Below are 17,183 nucleotides of genomic sequence, written 5' to 3'. Positions count from 1 at the left end.
CTGCTACTTTTATGGTAGCAGAAAGTTCCTCCACCTCTACCTTCTCATCTGTAAAGTAGGGGAAATAAAGCCCCCTTCTCTAGGGGAGAAGGCGGAAAATGGACACAAGCTTTGTAAAGATGAAAGCATTAGGTGCGTTTAGTAGCATGATTATGGAATTACCGTAATTACCGGATATTCCCAAAGGCTTGTCAAAAGCAAACATGGTCTTTTAGGCCTTGGCGTGTACAAACGGGGCCGGCTCACCATCAGAGTTAGCCTTGTTCCTTCTCAAAGTTCGGTGTGGATGTCCCCATGCTATTACTTTGTCCTGCTAAAGGGGCCTTGGGGCCTGGCTCCTGGCACCTCTCCTTCCAATTGTCCAGGGGCTCCGTGGTGATCAAGGGCCCCATCTCACAGCCTTCCATCCACACAAGAGCAGAACAGCTCAGCCACCAATCTCTTCCGACCCCTGAAAAAACCCAGGTGTTTTCTTACAACACAAATACATCCCCAAGGCTTAGAAAAGCCCGCCCATCCAGCAGCAAGACCCAAGCCCGCAGACCCTCTTGCTCAAAGGGGCACGAGGGCCAGAGAATAGGTGTGCGCAAGCTCTGGTCTGCATTCTAAAAGCAGCTCCTGAAACGCCAGCTCCTGTGTGGTTTCTTTCGGGGTGTGGGAGGAGAGGCGGAGCCAAGGATGAGGGCGTTGCCCTCACTGACAGTCAGCTGCCGCCCACGCTCCAGCGAGAGCTTCTCACAGGTCTGTTCCTTTCTATCTCCTTGGTAACTCGACATGGTGCTGTGGTGACAACCAGAAACAGAGTAAACAGGGTCAGCCAGCGGTGGGGAGCTAGGCGGCTTCTCCTTCCACCTGGCTCGCTCTCCATTCCGGAGGTCTAGATGTGTGTCTGTGATCTGTCATTCAGTCACGCAGAACAGCCACGCCAAATTCTGGTCTTGAGAAGAAGCATCTCGACACATGTATTTCTTGTGCTCCCCACTCAGCCAGTGAGGGGATCCTGGAAATGCTGAGCCCGCGGGGGTTCCAACCATCCCAGCCCAAATGCTACGGGCTGCTGGGGAGCAGAACTCAGCAGGCAAGAATGTGAGAGGAGGGTGGGGGTCAGGGGCGGAGGGAGGATGGAAGGGAGTTGGGAGAAGGGTAGAGGTCAGCCAGGTCAAGGATTCCCCAAATTCTCTTCCCTTGGCACTCCACACCCCAAATCTCCCATCTGAAAGGAAAATATAATGTGTGTATGTATCTAGATAGATAAAATGTATATATAAAACATAATGTATTATAATATATATGTGTATATAAAATATATATGATTATTAGAACTTCCATGAAGTTGAGAAGGGGTAACGAATAGCATCTTGTGGGTTTTTTTGTTGTGTGTTTTGTTTGTATTCGTTTGTGTTTGCTTTGCCAGGAAAGGAAGGAGAATTAAAGGGGAGGCTGAGAAAGGAAAGATATGATACTGATAATAACATGTAGGAATAAGCCAAGAGTTCATTATCCATTCAGGAAATACTGAGTGAGCATCCACTGCTTACCAAGCCCTGTTTTAGACGCTGGAGATACGGCAGTAAACATAACAGGCAGAAACTCCTGACTTAACGTAGCTTACATTCAAGGGAGAGGCAGGAAATAAAGATGACAAGTTTAGTTTTTCAAATGACAAAATTACAACAAAACATGACGAGCACGTAAAATGTACTGAGTGCACACACAGACATAAAGCAAGATGGAGGTCAGGGAGCTGCGGTCCAGGAGAGGAGAACCAAAGGAGTCCTCACTACAGAAGTGGCTCTGAGTCAAGTTGTGGCAGGCGAGGACTTGAGCTGGGCTGCTTTCTGGGCAAAGAGCATCCCGAGACCAATCAGGAGGTTACCGTGGCTGAAGCAGCGTGAGCCAGAGGGCAGGAGAGAGGGTGAGGCTGGAGTGTGACGTGTCACATGAGGTAGGGCCTTGGGGGCCACTAGAAAGATTCAGGCTTTTCCTCTGAATTAAATGAGGAGGCATGGGAGTGTCTTCAGCAGAGAAGTGGTGTGATTTGATTTCTGTTAAAGGATCATTGTGACTGCTTCATGAAGAATAGATTGAGGGTGGAGGGGGGCTGATACTCTGAATCTGAAATCTGCTCTCACTTTGTTAGCAAGTGGAATTGGCAAGTTTGGGGGAGGGTAGAGACGGGCACCCAGACTTCCTCTTATGTGATCAGGAGGACTGAGAGAAACTGGAAGTGGGATGTTTTGGGTGTGATTCAGTGTTAATGAAAGGTGTTTGCATACAACCTAAAATCATCTTGGCTATCACCAGTGGTTTATCTCCCACCCCTTGGAAAATGAGGTCTAGAGAGAAACCAAACATTCCCATACATGGATGCTATAATTTATCTGGCTCATGGAGGTTCTCAGCCCGAATCTGCTATTCAGATATGGCTTGGAGACACTACGTCTGACCCTCCTTAACTCCATAGCTTGGACTAAAGTTCAAAATGTAACAAGAGCAGTGGGGTCACCAAGTGATTAACACACACTCAGACGTGCCAACACATGCAGCTCCTTTGTTTTCCAGAACTGATCAAATCTTCCTTGTATCCCCTCAACCCTATGGAACATGTAGGAAAAGACTGAACGTACATGGTCAGCCGGTATATCCTGGCCTCTTCTGGTGTCCCTTGGTCTCCTGATGTTAGCACCTGGCTCTTTGGCTGGTGGGGGTGTTGCTACCATGTGGCTATGGGTGTGGAAACCAGCATGGTGACCTCTGGTCTTTAGGGGCATCCCTGCTGGGTGTTTGGGTCCTGTGCTTGTGTCCCATGAGTTACTCCCGGTCTAGTTTGTTCACTGGCATGCAATGGACAAACTTAGCCATGGGACATTGACACCGCTATTGCCTCTGGAAGTCAAACTACTTGATCTCAATGGCCTCCACTTTCCAACTTCAGGCCTCTGCATTTCCAGTGATCCATCTTGAACCGCCCTGACCTTCACCAGGGCACCAGGGAATACAGGGATACATCTCATCGTTATCTACCAAGGTCCCTCCATTTGTTAATGCTGCACTGTCCCACCCAAGCCATGTTAGACATGGTACCAGATACATGTTGGGCTTCTCCTAGTTGCTTTCAGCCTCTTCCAGGCTGTGCGTGGGAAAGGAGGTCACTTGCCCTAATATTTTTAGTCTCTCCATACCTTTCTGAATGTTTTCATAGTTCCCTCCCCAAAAAAGCCTTGGCCTCAAGGAAGAGGCAAGGCAAGACTCTGATGTGTGAGGGTCTAAGCTTGCGTCCACCTCTTTTTTCATTCCTGTGCTCTGCTGGACAGGAACGAGTGTGCCCTTTCCCCCTCTTCCTTTCGGGTGAGAATGTATCCCTCAAGATATCTTTTTCCGGGCTTCCCTGGTGGCGCAGTGGTTGAGAGTCCGCCTGCCGATGCAGGGGACATGGGTTCGTGCCCTGGTCCAGAAGGATCCCACATGCCGCAGAGCTGCTGGGCCTGTGAGCCATGGCCGCTGAACCTGCGCGTCTGGAGCCTGTGCTCCGCAACGGGAGAGGCCACAACAGTGAGAGGCCCGTGTACCGCAAAAAAAAAAAAAAAAAAAAAAGATATCTTTTTCCTTGCTAAAATGGTATCTGTTCCGTCCACTTCCCTGGGGCCATCATGGTTGGGTCACGTGTGCCCTCAGGGAAACAGACACTGAGGCAGAATTAAGATTGCAAGAGTTTTTTGCGGGAGTAACACTTGTGAAGAAGATAAAAGAGGGAGAAAGTACAATTGGACAGGGAAAGCCTCAGATCACGATGCAGATCTGAGTCATTTTGGCCAACCCAGTGAGGGATTCCAGAACAAAGACTGCTCATCGGAGGAGTACCATGTTGAAGAACTGGCCAGGCCTAGGACCTACTCTGTGCTCAGTCACTGGCTGGGGGCTGCCCCAGGAAGAGCATGGTCCCTGCTCTAAAGGCGCTGTGCATCCTAAGGTACTGACAGCTGGAGGCTGTAAGCCAACTGCATCTTTTACTGCTGAACAGCAAGTTCTTTCTTGAAGGGAGACCCACATGGGCACCTCTAATACTGCTACAACGGGGGGAGGGCTGTTAGAGAAATGACTGATGGGGGAAAGAATGCAAATCACATCAGACTGGTGTTTTCTACATGTTTTACATATTACCCAAGTCATCCCTGAGCACAATCTCAGCCCACATCCTTTTCCCTGCAGGTGAGCTTTAATCCACTGTGACCGCAGCATAAAACGATTTGACTGTTCTTGAAACTTTCCTAAGAACCTCTTCACAGAACACGGTGCTGGCGTAATGCTTTAAAACCATGAGCATGGCTTTTACAGAGCCCTTTGATTTTAATCTAAGAGGCTCTTTGTAAATTTAAAAAAATGTTCATTTTAATTCACCATTTGGAACCAGCAAGCGCCACGCCGTTTATCTAAACCCAGGTCCTCTACCAAGACAGTGATCTGTGTGCTGCCGGGGAAATTTCAGTGGTTTGTTGACAGCAAACTAATGGTGATAGAGGACTACAGATCTCTAGCAAAGAAAGCTCCTGTGAATTAGGAGACTGGGATTGACATATACACACTAATATGTATCAAATAGATAACTAAAAAGAACCTGCTGTATAAAAAATAAATAAAATTCAAAAAACTAAAATAAATCATGGTTGTTAAAAAAAATCATCCATGGATGATAAAAGAAATAGGCGAGAGCATGATTAGATTAAAAAAAGAAAAAGAAAGTTCCTATGAGTCAGAAGCCAATCATCTAACTGTCTGTTCACCAGGTTTCCTTCCTGTGAGTCACTTTAAAAAGCTTCACTTCTTCTTTCTCAGTTTTCAGCCCTTTTCTGGTTTAATCAATGACAGTTGAAGCTATATTATAATTACTGGAAGTGTTGATAAATGCAATCGGTCCCCTCTCCTGGACAGCCCTTGGAAAGGAAGTGGTAGAGAAGAGATGGAAGGAGGTGGGAAAGAAGTCTGTATGTGGAGAAAGGGAGAAGCAAAAGAGACTAGAGGAGAAACCAAAAGACTAGAAATTTCTTGCTGTCCCAGGAGTCAAAATATTGCTTAGTTTAGTCATGATTGATCACAAAGATGGCCAGTTTCGTGGAAATAACATTGTCAGAAAAATTATAGGACTCAAGCTAAATTTGTTTGTTTGGTTTTTTTAATAAATTTATTTATTTGGCTGCATTGGGTCTTCGTTGCTGCGCATGGGCTTTCTGTAGTTGCGGTGAGCGGGAGCTACTCTTTTTTCTCCCGTTGCGGAGCACAGACTCCGGACGCTCAGGCTCAGCGGCCATGGCTCACGGGCCCAGCCGCTCTGCGGCATGTGTGATTCTTCCGGACCGGGGCACGAACCCGTGTCCCCTGCATCGGCAGGCGGACCCTCAACCACTGTGCCACCAGGGAAGCCCAGGAGCTACTCTTCATTGCGGTGTGCAGGCTTCTCATTGTGGTGGCTTCTCTTGTTGCGGAGCACGGGCTCTAGGTGTGCGGGCTTCAGTAGTTGTGGCACATGGGCTCTAGAGCGCAGGCTCAGTAGTTGTGACACACAGGATTAGTTGCTCTGCGGCATGTGGGATCTTCCTGGACCAGGGCTCGAACCCATGTCCCCTGCATTGGCAGGAGGATTCTTAACCACTGCGCCACCAGAGAAGTCTCTTAAATTTGAATTTCAAATAATGAGTCAATTTTTAGCATAAACATGTCCAATGAAATATTTCAGATATACTTTTATTCATTAAATTTTTTCTTTGTCTGAAATTCAAATTGAACTCGGCCTCCTGTATTTTTATTTGCTAAATATGGCAACCCAAGCCAGGAGACATTTCAATCTCATCACGCTGGGTTGGTGAGGGTGACAAGCTACATATTGAAGAGGAAATGGAGAGTATAACACCATACTCCTACTTTCTAGCAGAAAGAGCCAGGTTATTTGGACTTGAAAGTTCCTTCCTTCTGGGTCAGCCTCTGCCTTCCCAGCTCTGCTCAACACTGAGCATTTCAAACTGACCATTGGTTCGAACCCATCAGCAGGTCACTGAAATTGGACTTGCTGTCCTAGACTTGGTATCTTCTATGACTAAAGGTAACTTGGATCCCTCAAGTTTACTGAGCCTTTTTCTTTCCTTAATCACCACCATGTTTGTCCAGTCAATAGGACCGAGCTTTTGCCTTGGTTTCTGCCTGTACCTGAGGTCCTGAACTCCAAACCATTCAGCTGTGGTTTTGACATCCTGCCTCGATCATGGGTTCCTCTCAGCCCATGCCTGGTGTATGTCTCCAAACCAAACATATCACCTGGGACCACAATGCTGATTCCAAGCCTCACCCTCTTGTAGAACAGGGGTTGCCAAACATTTTCTGTACAGGGCCAGATAGAAGATATTTTTGGCTTTGTAAACCCCAAGTCTCTGTCACTACTCAGTTATGCCATTGTAGCATGAACAGACGTGTGTTCCCATAAAACTTTATTTACAAAAACAGGTCATGGGCCAGATTTGGCATACGGATCATAGTTTGCTGACCCCTGTTCTAGAAAATCCTGTGATCTTGCTCTTCCTGCCCAAAAGTTTCCACTTAAATGTGGATGCTGACCTATTAGCTCATGGGAGCCTTTTCTACTAGACAGGATTCTGATGGAGACTCCATGCCCCATTGGGGGCCAGTCCTATTTTACAATCTTGGTGCGCTAGTCTTGGACCTGGCAGTTCCCAGCTTTGTTATCTTGCCTTCTGTCAGCCACTGAGGTCCCAGCATGTCTAGAGAATGAGTACACTTAAGTAAGCCAACATCTGCTTTTGTTTCCACACTGCAGCCAAGATTCACTCTCCTTCTTTCCATAAACACTATCTTAGTTCAAGATTTTGTTGCCAACACTTTGGACTGGTCTGTCTTCTCTTTGGACATCTGCCTGAGAAATCGTCTCTGTGCATCACTGTTGCATAAAAGTCAATGGGACTACCCTGCCAGTGCTAGGAAGGGTTTGTCTTATAATACCTATGGATTTAGAGAAAACCCTTCTCTCTTAGATGATTAAAAAACCCTGACAAAACCAGGTAAAGGCAGCCACAGTGCATGGCTTCAAGATTACACATTGAGTACTTCAGGATGAAGAAAAACCAACATTATGAATAATATTGATGCTGTTATTAAAAGTAACACTATGACCTTAGAAAGACCTTACTATGGTATGAAAATGCAAAACAAACTTCACAAGCAATTCAATATGGATATGACTAAATCCACTTCTTCACAAGGGTAGGACTTTGGGAACTAATTCATAAATTTCAAAAATAAGATTTTAAATTAGAAAAAAACAACAGTTTTGAAACAACTCTGCACAAGCCTTTTCAAATAATGTTAATTGACATAGGCTGCTGCTCTGGATCAGTCTGACCACCGTGTTCTACACATCTTTTTACTTTATGGGATAAGTGTTTCTCTCAAAGGTTGAATGAAATTGAAGACTTTATAAATCAAATCCTATTTTAAATAGAGAACTTATTCTTTAATTTTGGAGTCTTCCTTCCCTCATTTAAAAAAATGTTGTTTTCTATTTATTTTCTTTCATTATAATAAATTTTTAATAAGCATTATATCCCCAAATTGAAACTGTCTATACTTGCTTAGGAAGAATACTTTCTGAGTTATCTGAACTCCTTCAAACCAGTATAACAGAAATTAACACAGTGTGGTAGGTCAATTATACTTCAAAAACAAACAGACAAAATCACAGAAAAGGAGATCAGATTTGTGGTTACCAGAGGCAGGGGTTGGGGGGAGGGGGAATTGGATGAAGATGGTCAAAAGGTACAAACTTCCAGCTGTAAGATACATAAGTACTAGGGATGTAATGTACAACATGATTCATATAGCTAACACTGCTGTATGTTATATATGAAAGTTAAGAGCATAAATCCTAAGAGTTCTCATCAAAAGGAAGGAAAATTTTTTCTATTTCTTTAATTTTGTATCTATATGAGATGATGGGTATTCACTAAACTTATTGTGACAATCATTTCATGATGTATGTAAGTCAAATCATTATGCTGGACACCTCGAATTTATACAGTGTTGCAGGTCAATTATATCTCAATAAAACTAGAAGAAAAATGTTTTACTTACACGTGTCCAGAAAAAAAAGTTCCTTCAATGACAGTGTACTCTAAGAGGTACTTTAATAGCTGCATAGTCACTCCCCAGAGATGATTCTTTACAGGACAGTTGTTCAGATGTGAGCTCATCCTTAGCAGTACTGTGGTTCAGCAGCAGATTCTAGATCAGGTTATAGTTGAGCAGGAAATATAAAGAGATGCTTCTATCCAAACACAAAATTACTCCACAGTGGAGAACCAGCCCCAGTGGCCTTTCCAGGTGAAGCGGCCACTGGCTGCCGCGTCATCTACGGCACTCAGTGGGCACTTTCTCATTTAGTTCAGCCAGAGCTTATCAGCACAGCCCTATTCTAACCATTTCTATCGAGTTTTCACCAATAGAGTCAGGATTGTATACTGGTTAAATTTTGAAGTCAGAGAGATTCAAATTTGAATTATATAATTGTCCTCATTCCCACTCTTATAGCTAAAGGTGGACGAGACCCTGTAACTAAGCACGAATAGGGAGAGAGACAGAGAAAGACAGAGACAGAGACAGAGGGGAGCAAGAAATGGGGAGTGTTTTCTCTCTAACAAAGGATGCTGAACAGCTAAACACAAAAGCCCACTGCACAAGGTCAGGAGGGAACATGTTAGTCTGAGTCTGAGATGCAGAGCTTGCAGGTTGAGGAGCAAGTTAGCTGGCAGAGAGGTTCCCAGGACAGGACTGGTAGGCAGCCAACATAGTAAGGAGACCATGGAGGTATGGGGAGAAGCGGAAAGCCTGAAAACCAGTTCAGGTATGAACTTTACAAGCATGACTCAACCACTGTGGCATCCCTCTTATGCTCAGCTCGGTATGTGTGGTCCGGGAAAGCAACACCCATGTTAAGTTCACATCTAGTGGTGGTGTCATAGAAGAAAGGAAAGAGCTGAAGCTGGTTAGCAAGTCCTGGGCTGATGGGATTTGCGTCAAGCGGGGTCAAGTATAGAGCTCTCCCTAGAACTAAAGCAGGGGGTTCAAATAAGGGCAAGTAGAGTCATGGAAGAATAACAAAACTGGAGGAGCCAGAGAAGGACTAGAGACTGAACTTGTAGGGTCAGGTCTGCTGGGATTCAAATAGAAGCAGGTTGAGAACAGTAAGACAGGGTCATGGTCAAACTGTTCAAACATCACGGGTGCTGCTTGTGAGGATCTAAGGACAAGAAGGCACAGAGATGTGGTTTGAGCTGGTGGGACAGTTTTAAGGACCAGGAAAAGAGTAAAAAAAAAGATACATCTTTTTGGATGGAGATAGAGGCCATCTCCCTACCTAACAGAGGGAAGCTTTAGTTTGGCTTTCTTACCCTGACTTACCATAGAATCATCTCCATCCTCTTTCCAGAAATGGGAAGGCTTGGGAAGGCAACGAGGTTTATGGGTTTCTGGAAAATAGGATCACTCATCCCATCTACCAAGGAGAACCTCAGTTGTAAGCTATCAGAGAGTAGGAAAACTGCCACCTGGCCAGGTTGCCACAGAAGAGAATTGGTGGCTCTGTGTCCTTTTAAGAGGAGCTGAGAAAGCAGAGGGCTATGGTATAGATTTCATTCTCTAAGTCCAGGAAAGCAAGGTGAGAAGAGAAAGTATCAACCCACATCACTTCCTTTGGACCTTCATAACATCATCTCTCTCAAGGAGATGGTGTGACACACATTTCTCCCAAATAGGTGACCAGTAGTGAGTTTTAGACCATTCTCGCAGGGACAAGGTCACAAAGACCTCCCCACAAGATTATGGAAAAGGGGCAGGCAAGTAGAGAACAGCTGTTGGGTAGACAACCAGTAGTGTCTGTGGCTGAGGCAGTTGGGTTGTTCCTTTGGTTTATTTCCCTCAAAGAGGCAAAGCCACATCATTTGAAGGCATTTTAGGAGCTGCAATCTGCCTTCATGAGATCATGGGTATTGCTGATGTCCTAGTTCCAGGGAAAGCAATTCCATTTTAAAATTCTGCTGTGACTCTCCAAAGAATATTTCCTAAGTTACATGTAAAAACAAGTCATTAAAAAATGCAACTTCCTTTTATTTCTATATTTAGCCTGTAGTTCTTCGAACCTCACCCTCTGGGCTAGCAGCCCACAAAGATCTCATAGCACTTACTAAAATACGTATTTATTCAGATGTATCTGTTTATTTATTTGCCTCTCCCATCACTTTTACTGTAAGACTTATCTACTTTGTTCTCCATTCTTTCTGAGGCACGTAGCAGCCAGCCTGGGACACAGTAGTCATTCAATAAAAATATATTGAATGAATAAATGAGCAAATGAAAATTTTGGGTGAGGGAACTATGAGGGAGGACTTTGGAATGGAAAAGGCACCTAGTATTATCAATGTCTTCACTAATTATTGTTGAGCACAAAAGATTATTTTTAATGCTTGCCTGATACCTATTCGGGAACATTATGGGGAGGAAGGGCAAGAAATGTACCCTTTCCATTGACTTCCATCAGTGTTTGTATGTGGATTGTAGCTACACCGAACACAGTTACTTTGTCACCACCTCCAAGAAGCAGAAAGTGACTTGTAATCCATTTTTGTGTTCTAGGATCCTGGTTGAAAGTAAGAGAAAGAGAGTTCCATCTTTCCAATTCTCCAGGAATCTCAAACTCCCCAGTTTTCACTGCTGTGTGCCACGTTCCAAGAGCTGACCCAGAGGGAGTCCCATCCTGAAACAGGTGGGCACAGCTGCGTAAACACCGTCCTCACTTTCAGGTAAAGGGCTCCTTGGACCACCTTCCCTCTCAGGTGGAAAAGCGGAGAGTAGAGTCTCTAGTGACTGCGTGAGGAGAGGCAGGGTGGGGAGGTCTTCAGAGAGGCACCAGATGATGGAGACTTCAGGAGACCATAGAACAGCTATGTCTGTCCACTGTTCCTTTACCACAGAGAGAGGAAAAAGAAGGAAAAGATGGATCATGCAGCGAGTGGGAGGGAGTGGGTACAGAAATCAAGTTTATGTTAGAATCATTCCAAAGGATGGTAACAGAAGTGGGGAAACAATGGGAGTCTCTGGAAGGTGAGATGGGACACTGGAAAGTTGAGGTCAATAAACACCATCCCTGCGGCTATTGGTTTTTTTCCAATTTTCCTCCTCTCTGTTGATGCTTTTCTTGGCTGGAACTTCCTCAGATGAGTCCTGGGGAGCCTGAACGGTGACAGTAAAGCGAGGAAGGGAGAAAACTGAGAAGCATTTCAAAAGCTTCTTCCCCAACACTCTTCTTCACTTCCCTTGTAATCCAGTTTTAGGAATAAAGACCAGCCAGGGAAAGAGGTTCTGACTCGAGCCTGCCACGGCCCCAGTCAGCCATTTCTTCTCTTTGTTCAGACCTTAAAATCCTGTGAGGTTTTTATAAACTTTCTAGCAGGGGCCCTGCTGATCTGACGACTCATTAGAAGGGGAATGGAAAACATTATGAGAGATTTTCAGCGAATGGGTAAAATGGGTAGGACAGCTCCTCTCCAAGCCCCTGTTGCGTCGAAGGCCGCCTTCCTCCAGCCTGCAAGCTCTGGCTCAGTGTGAAAGGATGCTCTGCTTGCCCAGGGACCAAGCACTCTTCCAGGAGAATAAAATGCCCTCGGCTGGACTAGCAGACAGACGAAGAGAATGCCAGAGGAGAAGGCCATGGGCACTTGGCAAACCAGGACTAGCATGGAGAAGTTTGCCCTCCAGGTCACTATTTTAAATCCCAACTGAGCTAGGGACAGGGAGAGGAGGGATGCTAAAGATGTTTGCTTGTTTCCCTCACGCGATGTTTGGTCTTCATTGAGGACCAGTTTCTGGGTCACAGTGTTGCCCCATGTATACTCACACCTGCAACACATCAGCCATCTGGCACCAGGCGAATGGGGGCCAATTCCTCCAACATGACGACATCCCCTTCCTACAGTGGAAGCAGGATTTGGGGCAGGACTGACCTCGGAGGGCCATTCCTCAGGCCATGACTTCTCTTTTCTGGCGATATCCTCTCCCTAGGTGACCTCATCCAGTCTCATGGCTTGAAGCACCAACACCCACGTTTACACCTCCAGCCCCAGCTTCTCCCTCGGGCTCTGGCTTCGTTATCTCCAGCTGCCTCCTTACAGCCTCCACTGGGATGTCTAGCAGACGTCTCCAACCAGAAGTGTGCAAACAGCACTTCAGAACCTTCCACCCACACCTGTTCCTCCCACATGTCAGTTGACAGAAACTTTGTCCTTCCAGCTGCTGAGGCCAAAACCCTGACTCCTCTCTGTCTCACAACCCACTTCCAAACGCTGAACGCTGTTCATCTCTGCCATGAAATACACCCAGTTCTCCCCATCTCCACTGGCCCTCCAAGGCGCTAGGGTCTCCCACCTGTATCCCTGTCACGACTTCCTGGTCTCCTTGTTTTCGCTCTTACCGCCCCCCCTTCTGTCTATTCTCTCCCTGCAGCCTGAGTCATTCTTAAAATCTAAGTCAGATCATGTCTCTCTTTCTACTCGAAACCCTCCAATGGCTCCGTCTCACACAGAGGGAAAGCCAAAGCCCTCACAATGGCCTAGGGGGCCCTAGTGGACTCTGTCTCTGTCTCCTGCTGCTCTGGTCCTCGTTCACTCCCCTCCTGCTGCACCGGCCTCCCAGCTGTTCCTCAAACGCAGAAACTGTTCCCACCTCAGGCTCCCTCAGCCTGGAGCACTCTTCCCTGTCACCTGCATGGCCACCTCTCTTCTTTTTCAGGTCTCTCTCTTTTGGGTGTGGCCTTCTCTGACCACCCTCTACACAACAGCAAAACTTACCCCTGGCCCCCACTATCCCACGCCCCTTCACGTGTTTCTCTCCATGACATTTGCTCATCTGGGGGTTATATTTTAAGTTCCACGAGAACAAAGATCTCTTCTCTCATGTTGACTGCTGTATCTGCTGTGCCGAGAATAATGCCTGACATTTAGCAACTGCTTAATAAATATCAAATGAATTTCTGATCCATTTTCACGCTCTGGTCCCAGAATGACTATTGTTCTCGGATGTCGCATGTCAGTTTTCTTCACCATAAAGGGAGGGAGGATGAGGTGTGATGGTTTTATTTAAAGGCAGAGGGTTTTTTTAATGACCTTACAAGGAAGACATTACACTTAAAAAAACAATCTTTGGAAATCCATTAAATTTGTTCCATTATGATTGATTCATTTGGTGAGAACAAGTTCCCGTGCAGTAGGGAACTTGGATGGGGGAGTGGTGTCAGAAACAGAGGGGAGAAACATTTTAATCATTTCTTAAAGTGAAGATCAGCCTTCCCATTTCATTTTTCAGATAAACTTTTTTTTGAGTAGAGCATACACACAGAAAAGCGCACAGACCTTAAATGAATTATTGATGAGTTATTGCAAAGTAAACACACCCATGTACCCCCCTCCCAGGTCAAGAAATAGAACATTACCAGCACCCAGAGCCCTCCTCCCACCCCTTCACACGACTACCTCCTGCTTGCTCCTTAAAGGGACCACTCTCCTGACTTGCAACATCCCAGGTGAATTTTGTTTGGTTTCAAACCCCATATAAATGGAATCAGACAACACGCATTCTTCTGTAACTAGCTTCTTTCATTCCACATTATATCTGTGAGAGTCATCAATGTCGTGTGTAGCAGTGGTTAATTTATTTTCATCGTGTACAGTATTCCACTCTATGAATATGTCACAGTGTATTTATCTGTTCTACTCTTGATGGACATGTGAGTTTTTCTGTCTTGAGGCTATTATGAATAATGTCGCGCTGAACATTTCTGTGCATGTCTTTGATGGACATAAGCCCTCATTTCTGTCAGATGTATACCCAGGAATAGACTTGACAGGTTTTGAACATATTATGTTTAGGTTTAGTAGATCTGCCAAACTTTCCCCAATGGCTGTATCGCTCTAAATTCCCACTGGTAACGTATGTGTCCTAGTTGCTCCGCACCCTCACAGCCACTTGGTATTGGTCTTCATTTTAATTATTTTCACTCTTGTGGGTGGTTAGGGATATCTCAATGTAATTTTCATGTATATTTCCCTGACGACTAGTTGAGCACCTTTTCTTGTGTTCATTGGCCATTCTATTTTTGTGAGATGCTGATTTGTTTTTAATTGGATGATCTGTCTTTTATAAGAGTTCTTTATATATTCTGAATTGAGCCCTTTATCAGTTATATGTCCTGTGACTATCTTTTCTCACTCTGTAACTTGACTCTTTTTTTTTTACTTTCTTAATGGTATCTTTTGATGAATCCAAGTTTTTAATTTTAATAAAGTTCAGTATGTAAATATTGTTCTTTATGGTTAGTACTTTTTGTGTCCTATTTAAGAATATTTGCCAACTCAAGTTAAAGAAGCTATTCTTGACCTGTGTTATCTTCTAAAAGCTTTCATATTGAAAATCTATGGACCCCATAGAATTGATATTTTTTGCTCTGGTAAAAGGCAGGGGTAGGGTTTTATTCTTATTTTTCCATTTGGATATCTATTTGATCCAGCATCACTTACTGATAAGATTATTTTCTGATAAGTTTGCACCATTGCTCTGAGGTACCACCTTTTTCATAAACCAAGTTCCTAAATATACAGGGGCCTGTTTCTAGATCTTCTACACTGTTCCGTTGCTTTATTTGCCTGTTGCTGTGCTAATGCTACACTGCCTTAATTACTGTCACTTTATAATAAATCCTGATATCTGGTTGAGTAAGCTCTCCAACTTAGCTCTTCTTTGAGGTGGTCTTGGCTATTCACGGCTCTTTGCATCCCTACCTTACTTTAATATGGACTAGAAAGCATCTTTCGAGCACTGGCTGGGGGGAGACAGACAAAGGACGAGGCTGAACAATGTTCATGGCCCAGTGCAGATGGATGCCTATTGGACATATCAAATGAACATGACTAAACAGAACTCTCCATTTCTTTTTCCCAGCCAACCGCATTCCCTCTTCCCACACAGTTTTTCTCATCTTGGAAAATGGTACCATTGTCTCCACTGCTAAACCTTAGTCGAGGAAACCATCACCGCGGGCATGGGCCACTGAAATGGCTGTGAACTGGTCCCCTCACTCTCATTTTTGTTTCCTGTCAGTGTGTTCTTCATATCACAAGAGTGATTTTTGTAAAGGTAATGCAGCAATACTCTTCTCCCCAGCTCTGGGGCCCTGTTCCATCATTTACTCTCAGATCAAATTGTCCGCTATGAAAGCCTTTCCTTCACTCCCCTATTGAAAGAGGTTCCCCTCTCCTGACACTGTCCACATCCCCTTGTGTTATTGCACCCTTAGTTCTTACCACTCTCTAAAATCATCTTTTTATGTATGTGTTATACATTATCTGTCTTCCCCATTATAATATAAGCTCCATTCAGGTACAGAGTCTGTTATCTGTCTCCCTGTATCCACAATACCTAGAATAGTCTTTGATACATTGGAGGGGCACCATAAATGTTTGTTGAATGAATGAGTGATAAAATGAACAGTAGGTGGGCTGAGGGCCTAACTGTGTGTGGCAAGCAATGTATCTAACAATGTATCAATGTTTACCTAATTTTGCATCTGGTTACCTCTTTCGACAACTAAAAATTCTTTCAGAGCAAGGAATGTGGGAAAGTTGAAGGGCATTACTTAGGTCCTGGTAGAGCTCAGGATGAATTTGGGGATCAGTTAACAGTCTTTATCCTGTCTCTATTTATTAAAATTAAACTTTTACTTTGAGATCATTGTAGACACGCATCCAGTTTTAAGAAATGATGCAGATACCCTTCCTTACCCAGCTTGCCCGCATGGTACATTGTAAAAACCATGGTACAATATCACAGCCAGGATATTAACACTGATGCAGTCAAGATACAGAAGATCTCCGTCACCATAAGGATTCCTCATGGCATCTTTTTACAGCCTCAGCTACCTCTCTCCTGTTCCCACCACCTCCTTAACCCCTAGCAGCTCCTAACCTGTTCACCATTTCAACTGTTTGGTCATTTTAAGAATATCATATAAAGGGAATCATACAGTATATAATCTTTGGGGATTGGCTTTTTTCACTTAGCGTAATTCTCTGGAGTTTCATCCAGGTTGTTGCTTATACGAATAATTCATAGTGCATTCCTTTTTCCTTGCCGAGTACTATTTCATGGTGTGGATGGACCACAGTTCACTTAACCAGTCAGCCACTGAAGAACGCTTGGGTTGTTCCCAGTTTGGGGCTATTACCAATAAAACTGCTACACTTGAGTACAGGTTTTTGTGTGAACACTAAATTTTCATTTCACCTGGATAAATAGCCAAGAGTGCAATCTCTGGGTGGTGTGGTAGTTGGCGTATCTTTTTTTTTTTTTAAGAAGCTGCCACAGTGTTTTCCAGGATAGTGGTACCATTTTGTACTCCTCCCGGCAATGTATGAGTGACCTAGTTTCTCTGCATCCTCACCACACTTGGAAAAATTGAGGGACAGTCTTTAGATGCTGCTAGAGTTCCAGGTGAGTTTGGGATTCACTAACATCCTTTCCGCTGTCCCATTTTTCAAAAAGGCTGACACTCTGTCCCTAGTTTGGCTCAGATGGGAATTAATGATAAAAGCCAACAGCCATCTAGATGCAACAGTCCATGAAACATTTTCCTTGAAGAAAGGATGATAAGAAAGGAAACGTACACATTTCCTGGGCTCCCCAGTCCATTTATAATAACGCCAGAAATGGTGAACCATCCCTTGAGTCTCTGGAGGAGCAGTCTGTGGCCGGATTTCAGTTGAGACGTTGGTAAGCCATAGGAAACCACATAGTTAGGCCGAATCAGATGGGTGGGGGACACCTTCACACGATCTTTATGAAGGCCAGGCAGAGAGATTCTGCCGACAGAAGCAGCAACAGCAGAAATGCATGTTTCTGTGCGTGTTACCTTGCGTGAGCCCAACATGGATTAAAGGCTGCTTCTAAGAAGGGAAAACTTAGATCTAATATTTGGGGCTGGGGCCATTCTGGAAGTTTCTTTCCCTGGGGGCTTGACAAGACAAAACCAAAAAGCAGAAAAGCCTGTGTTTAGCTCTTCTCGTGATTGCCCACCGTGTCCT

The 17,183-nt window shown here is 44.6% G+C and overlaps 1 long non-coding RNA gene across 2 annotated transcripts in view; it reads left to right on the top strand.

The window, feature by feature from the left end:
• Positions 1-699: 699 nt before the first annotated feature.
• The window catches only part of LOC109552260 (uncharacterized), a 23,289-nt gene continuing 6,805 nt past the window's right edge, over positions 700-17,183 (top strand). Inside the window, exons 1-2 of one of the 2 annotated variants that reach the window (XR_012333517.1) lie at positions 700-741; positions 10,690-10,856. This is a non-coding gene — a long non-coding RNA (uncharacterized lncRNA). Of the gene's footprint in view, positions 742-814; positions 1,087-10,689; positions 10,857-17,183 lie in introns of those variants that run through there. The other variant, XR_002179068.3, reaches the window with a different exon arrangement.

Source organism: Tursiops truncatus, chromosome 8 (assembly GCF_011762595.2).
Source record: "Tursiops truncatus isolate mTurTru1 chromosome 8, mTurTru1.mat.Y, whole genome shotgun sequence".
NCBI classification, from domain to species: domain Eukaryota; kingdom Metazoa; phylum Chordata; class Mammalia; order Artiodactyla; family Delphinidae; genus Tursiops; species Tursiops truncatus.
The sequence above is the reverse complement of the archived record's forward strand: the minus strand, read 5'-3'. Positions and strand labels throughout refer to the sequence as shown.